We start from the raw sequence: 7,392 nt of genomic DNA on the forward strand, positions 1-7,392 counted from the left end.
AGACTCACACAGAGACCCATAGACTCGCACAGAGACCCATAGACTCACACAGAGACCCATAGACTCATCACATCGAGGCTGTAGACTCACACTGAGACCCATAGACTCACACAGAGACATATAGACTCATCACACAGAGAGCCATAGACTCAGAGACCCATATACTCATCACATAGAGCCATAGACTCACACATACACCCATAGACGCACACAGAGACCCATAGACTCACACAGAGACCCATAGCCTCACACAGAGACCCACAGACCCACACAGAGACCCATAGACTCGCACAGAGACCCATAGACTCACACAGAGACCCATAGACTCATCACATCGAGGCTGTAGAGTCTACAGCCTCGATGTAGAGTCTACAGTGTAGACTCACACTGAGACCCATAGACTCACACAGAGACCCATAGACTCATCACACAGAGAGCCATAGACTCAGAGACCCATAGACTCATCACACAGAGAGCCATAGACTCAGAGACCCATAGACTCATCACACAGAGAGCCATAGACTCAGAGACCCATAGACTCACACATACACCCATAGACTCACACAGAGACCCACAGACCCACACAGAGTAAACCGGGTTTTCAAGTTCAGCGAGTTGATCGTCTCAGCTCGGTCACCAACATCTGGCCCTATATTTAGGTTTGCTAAATTCCACCAATAATTACAAATGGGTGTGAATCAAGACGCGTCTGGGTTCGATTCCCGGACTCGGGGACCTTTAGATGCAGAGTTTGAATTCTCTCTCCCTGTCCTACAGAGTGAGTGGAGTTTGTATGATCTCCCCTGTCCTACAGAGTGAGTGGAGTTTGTATGATCTCCCCCTGTCCTACAGAGTGAGTGGAGTTTGTATGATCTACTGCTGTCCTACAGAGTGAGTGAGTGGAGTTGTGTGATCTCCCCCTGTTCTACAGAGTGAGTGATGTTTGTATGATCTCTGCCTGTTCTACAGAGTGAGTAATGTTTGTATGATCTCGGCCTGTTCTACAGAGTGAGTGATGTTTGTATGATCTCGGCCTGTTCTACAGAGTGAGTGATGTTTGTATGATCTCTGCCTGTTCTACAGAGTGAGTGATGTTTGTATGATCTCTGCCTGTTCTACAGAGTGAGTGATGTTTGTATGATCTCTGCCTGTTCTACAGAGTGAGTGATGTTTGTATGATCTCTGCCTGTGCTACAGAGTGAGTGATGTTTGTATGATCTCTGCCTGTTCTCGAGAGTGAGTGGAGTTTGTATGATCTCCCCCTGTTCTACAGAGTGAGTGATGTTTGTATGATCTCCCCCTGTGCTACAGAGTGAGTGGAGTTTGTATGATCTCTGCCTGTGCTACAGAGTGAGTGGTGTTTGTATGATCTCCCGCTGTCCTGCATGGGTTTCCTCCGGGTTCCCCGGTTTCTTCCTTCCACGCCCCCCCACCTCCACCCACCGCCTCACTCCCACAAATTGTCACTGATAATGCCCATAAATTATCTCCCTGCCCACCACAAAGACATACATTATCTAAACGTTTACTCAAATGGGATCACACAATAACTACTACTAAATGTTGTTATTTTACCGGCTTAAGGCCCACTGAGCTATGAAGCGGCCTGGCCACAACTGGAAGCTCAACAAAGTGGCTGATCGCGTGGAGATGTGTAGCGGTAGCAACATACTCTAAACGCGTGTTGATAAATGTGGAGGGAACAAGTGGAGGACCCGGAGAACAATCCACGCGACCATGGGGAGAGAAAGAGAGAGAGACACGCAAACTCCAAATATGCGGCAGGCATCGTCGGGGTCGGGATTGAACACACGACTTCCTGTATACCGGGCGAGGTAGTTAACATCTCCTAACCACCGTGATTATGATGAAAGAGAGAGAGAGACACGCAAACTCCAAATATACAGCAGTAGGCATCGTCAGGGTCCGGATCAAACCCACGACTTCCTGTATACCGGGCGAGGTAGTCAACATCTCCTCGCCACCATGATTCCCCACACAGCAGCAGCATCGCTCCCCCCCACTCCCCCCCTCCCACCCCCCCAAATTTCCCAAAACACCGGGCAGGACCCTCCCGAACATCAGAGTCTTGAGACTCGGTGAGGCTAAGCTCGGGTTAATGATAATCATAACATTATAGGGAGGGAACAAAAAATAATAACGTCACGCACCTGGGGAGGGGGGGGGGTCAGACATTTGTGACGATGTGTGACGAGGGGGGAGTGTTTGAGAAATGTGACGTCACCTCAAAATGTGCAACTTTATATAAATATAGACAACACGTTCTACTTAATTAAATAGACTTGTTAATAAATGTTTTCTCCTACAACATCAGAGTGCAGCGCCACATTAAATACGCACTACAATAACAATAGTCTACAGCGATTTGAAGCATGTTTTATTTTTTGGGGGGGGCAGAGCTTTGTGACGTCATATTTGAGGGGGGGTCTGACTTTTTGTGACGTCGTGACGAAGGGGGGTGGGTCAAAAATCGTCCAAAATCGCGTGACGTCATTTATGGACGGCCCCTAATCCTGTAGAGACATTGACATTGTTCCCACGACGTCCTCTCGCAGACACACGCGTGGAATGTGGCACAGCTGTCACTTGGGGGAGGATCAAAGGCCTCGGTCTCGACAGCTATCAAACACAAAGATCCCCCGTGTCGCCTTGGGGGCCGGCCATAAATGACGTCACGCGATTTTGGACGATTTTTGACCCCCCCCCCCTCATCGTCACACGGCATCACAAAAAGTCAGACCCCCCCCCCTCAAATATGACGTCACAAAGCTCTGCCCCCCCCCCCCCCCCCCAAAATTAAACATGCTTCAAATCGCTTTAAACTATTGTCATTGTAGTGCGTATTTAATGTGGCGCTGCACTCTGATGTTGTAGGAGAAAACATTAAAAAAAATAAGTAGAACGTGTTGTCTATATTTATTTAAGGTTGCGCATTTTGATGTGACGTCACATTTCTCAAACCCCCCCCCCCCCTCGTCACACATCGTCACAAATGTCTGACCCCCCTTCCCCTAGGTGCGTGACGTCATTTATGGACGGCCCGTTAACAGACTGTAGGGGACTTGAAGCTTTCGTGACCGCAGGAATTCATATTCTTTGCGTCTTTCGGTAAAGTCACGTGGATAGGTTCAAGTTAATAAAAATGAAATAAAAAAACTACGAAGTTTCTGTCGCAACACAAGCGGTCGTCATCAGGTAGAGAGAGAAGGGGGGTAAAGCCTCTAAATGCAAACTGTTTATAAAGGTTTAGAAGTGGGCGTCGCTCAAGTGTCAGAACGGAGTGGGCGGGGCACAAGACTCTAGGCCAGCAGCGGATAGCGCATGCAACAGGCATGGTGGACGAGTGGTAGTCTAGGCTAGCAGTGGATGCAGCCCCGCTCTATCCACTGCTAGCCTAGACTCTCGTGCCCCGCCCACTCCGTTTGAACACTTGGGCTACGCCCACTTTTAGACATTTATAAACAGTTTACCGAAAGACCCAAAGAACAGACTGCAGGGGCAAGTGCTGTTAGCGAGTAGCACCTATAAAGGCCGGCACGGCACACGAGGGGGTGGGTGGCCAGCACCACGCCCGACCGCCTTTGTCTCCCCCGGTGGCGATGTTTACTGTACACCGCCCCAAGTACTTATTTGAGGCTGAGTCGACCTAGGGGGAGGAGGCCTAGGACCGGTTCAGATTCATCGTCACCGGTTGCTGGTGGCCGTGAGCGTGAATCGAACTCGGGTCGCCGTGTTTCAGAGCGCAGCGTCGCACTAACCACTGCGCCCACCGCTCCCCGTACCAGTGACTACAACCACCCACACCCACAAATGACGAATGCACTTCACATTTTTCACTTAAATTATTCAGAGCCCATACTTCAGAAGTAAAAAGAAAACGTGGCGAGATGTTGACTCCCTCGCCTGGTCTACAGGAGGTCGTGGGTTAGATCCCGACCCAAACGCCTGCTGCTGTATATTTGGAGTTTGCGTGTTTCTTTCTCATTATCACCACTGTGGCTAGGAGATGTTAACTCCATCGCCTGGTATGCAGGAGGTCGTGGGTTCGATCTCGACCATGACGATGCCTGCTGCTGTATATTTGGAGTTTGCGTCTCTCTCTCATCATCATCATCACGGTGGCTAGGAGATGTTAACTACCTCGCCTGGTATACAGGAGGTCGTGGGTTAGATTCCGACCCTGACGCCTGCTGCTTTATATTTGGAGTTTGCGTGTTTCTCTCATCATCATCATCACCACCGTGGCTAGGAGATGTTAACTACCTCGCCTGGTATAAAGGATGTCATGGGTTAAATCCCGAACCAAACGCCTGCTGCATATTTGGAGTTTGCGTGTTTCTCTCTCCCCATGGTCGCGTGGATTTTTCTCCGGGTCCTCCGCTTGTTCCCTCAACATTTATCAACACGCGTTTAGACTATTTCACTACCGCTACACATCTCCACGCGATCAGCCACTTTGTTGAGCTTTCAGTTGTGGCCAGGCCGCTTCTGAAAAAGAGTTACATAGCTGAGTGGCCCTTAAGCCGGTAAAATAAAAAAAGTATAGTACAGCAGTAAAGCATTGGGAGGGTTAGAGAGGCCGATTAAACTTTTTAAATAATTTTTAGTTTTATTTTACCAGGTAAGGCCCCACTGAGCGATGCAGCTTCCTTTCAGAAGCGACCTGGTCATTGCAAACGACAGCTCAACGGAGTGGGCTTATCCTCAACTAGTCGTGGGTTCGACCCTGACCCTGACGCCTGCGGTGCATATGGAGTTTGCGTGTCTCTCTTTCTCTCGCCTTGCGTGGAAGTGACGCTGATATTTCGAATCTTGGGAGCTGGAATGAACCCAAACGTGTAATTTGCAAAAATAACCAAATTCTCCCGTGTGAGTCATGGTCGGCCGTGACGAAGACCCGGTAACTGGCGACACCTGAGAAACGGGTTTCACCACGACTCTGTCTGCGCAAGTCTTTAGGGCATGAGCCGACGTGCCATCACGCGAGTCTTTGCGTCGGGACGTTCGTACGTTGAACTTATTTCGCACCACCGCACGTAGCCAACCGCGCCAGTCGAAGGTGCAGTGGGGAGGGGATATAACAAACTAAACACAACAGTTTCATTAGACCTCCTTTGCCAGTACCAAAATATAATAATAGGGGGTTTTCCCCCTTTTTTCTGGCAACAAAACTGAAACCTTTTTACGAGGATTCATGTCTGCATTCACCACAATGCTTGCAGTCAAAATGCAAAAAAAACACACACTATGATAATATAAGGGACGATTGGTCCACACCAAGGACAATGCATATATTATCATAGTGTGTTTTTTGTTTGCATTTTGACTGCAAGTATTGTGGTTAATGCAGACATTATACTTCGTAACAAGGTTTCAGTTTTGTTGCCAGAAAAAAGGGGAAAACCCTATTATAACACAACAGTTCTAAAGAAATTCGTTTGTGAATCTAGATGATGATTTGAGAGTGCAGCACTGCTCCCAGCGGCTTCCTCGTATATCGGAAGAGCGTTCCAGACGGCCGCAGAAGCGCATTTCAAAGCGCGCGATGCGGTGAACACCGTCTTTGTTCGAAGGTTCGTCAAAAGCCGCTTTGTGAGGATGACCGGAGTTCCGCGCGACGACGCTTTGTGCTCCTTGATGAGGTCAGCAAGGCATTGTGGTCCATTTGTGGCGAGCACTTTGGGTATCTACGCGAGTCCGTGGGTCTCTATGTGAGCCGGAAATAAACGATTTTATTTACCGAGTAAAGCCGCGTTGAGCTGTGTAGCTCGCAGAGGTGGGACAAAGTCATTGTTATGCAAGTCCAAGTCGAGTCGCAAGTCATCAAATTCATGACTCGAGTCTGACTCGAGTCCAAGTCACATGACTCGAGTCCACACCTCTGGTAGCTCGTTATCGGAAGTGACCTGGTCACAAATGATAGCTCAGCGAAGTGGCTTATCACGTGGACATTAATAGCAGCAGCCAAACACTCTAAACGCGTGGTGATGTTTATTCAAAATGTGGAGGAAAATACCGGAGGACCCGGGGAAAAATCCACACGACCCTGGGGAGAGAGAGACGCAGACTCCAAATATACAGCAGGCATCAGGGTAGGGATCGACCCCCACGACCTCCTGTATACCAGGCGAGGTAGTTAACATCTCCTAGCCACCATGATGATGATAAAGAAAGACGCAAACCCCAAATATACAGCAGGTGTCAGGGTCGGGATCCAACCCACGACCTCCTGTATACCAGGCGAGGTAGATAACATCTCCTAGCCACCATGATGATGATAAAGAGAGACGCAAACTCCAAATACACAGCAGATGTCAGGGTCGGGATCCAACCCACGACCTCCTGTATACCAGGCGAGGTAGGTAACATCTCCTAGTCACCGTTGCGGCCATACTTCACCACGCGGTGGGATTACCCACACTTTACCCCACCACACGGATCACTGCTGGGTGGGTGGACAGTTGTAGGGGTGGTGGGTGGGATGGGGTGGCGGACGCAGATGCACTCTGGGATTTCCAGCACAAAAGGAAAACAAAGTAGGTTAAAAAAAGATTAATATTATATTTATTCTTTAAGCAGTAGTTTAAAATTACGAAATTAAGAATTCTACACAGAACTGTAACGTAGACACGGAGATAACTTCATAACTATTGTTCTCAGTGTCGGGTGAGTGGGTAGGTGAGTAGGTGGGTGGGTGAGTAGGTGGGTGAGTAAGTGGGTGGGTGAGTGGATGGGGAAGCAGGTGAGTGGGTGGGTGAGTGGGTGGGTGAGTGGGTGGGTGGGTGAGTGGGTGGGTATTAGGTGGGTGGGTAGGTGAGCAAGTAGGTGGGTGGTTGGGTAGGTGAGTGAGTAGGTGGGTGAGTGGGTGGATGAGCGAGTAGGTGAGTGACTGGGTGGGTGGGAGAGTGGGTGAGTAGTTGGGTGGGTATGTGAGTATGTGGGTGAGTAGATGAGTGGCTAGATGGGTGAGCGAGTAGGTGAGTGAATTGGATGGGTGAGTGGGTGGGTGAGTGGGTGGGTGGGAGAGTGGGTGATTAGGTGGGTGGGTGGATGAGCGAGTAGGTGAGTGACTGGGTGGGTGGGAGAGTGGGTGAGTAGTTGGGTGGGTATGTGAGTGAGTAGGTGGGCCAGTGAGTAGATGAGTGACTAGATGGGTGAGTGAGTAGGTGAGTGAATTGGATGGGTGAGTGGGTGGGTGAGTGGATGGGTGGGTGAGCAAGTAGGTGAGTGAATGGGTGGGTGGGTGGGAAAGTGGGTGAGTAGTTGGGTGGGTATGTGAGTGAGTAGGTGGGTGAGTGGATGAGTGGCTAGATGGATGAGCGAGTAGCTGAGTGACTTGGACGGGTGAGTGGGTGGGTGGGTGAGTGAGCT

The sequence above is a fragment of the Lampetra fluviatilis genome, chromosome 64, assembly GCF_964198595.1.
Source record: "Lampetra fluviatilis chromosome 64, kcLamFluv1.1, whole genome shotgun sequence".
Lineage (NCBI taxonomy): Eukaryota > Metazoa > Chordata > Hyperoartia > Petromyzontiformes > Petromyzontidae > Lampetra > Lampetra fluviatilis.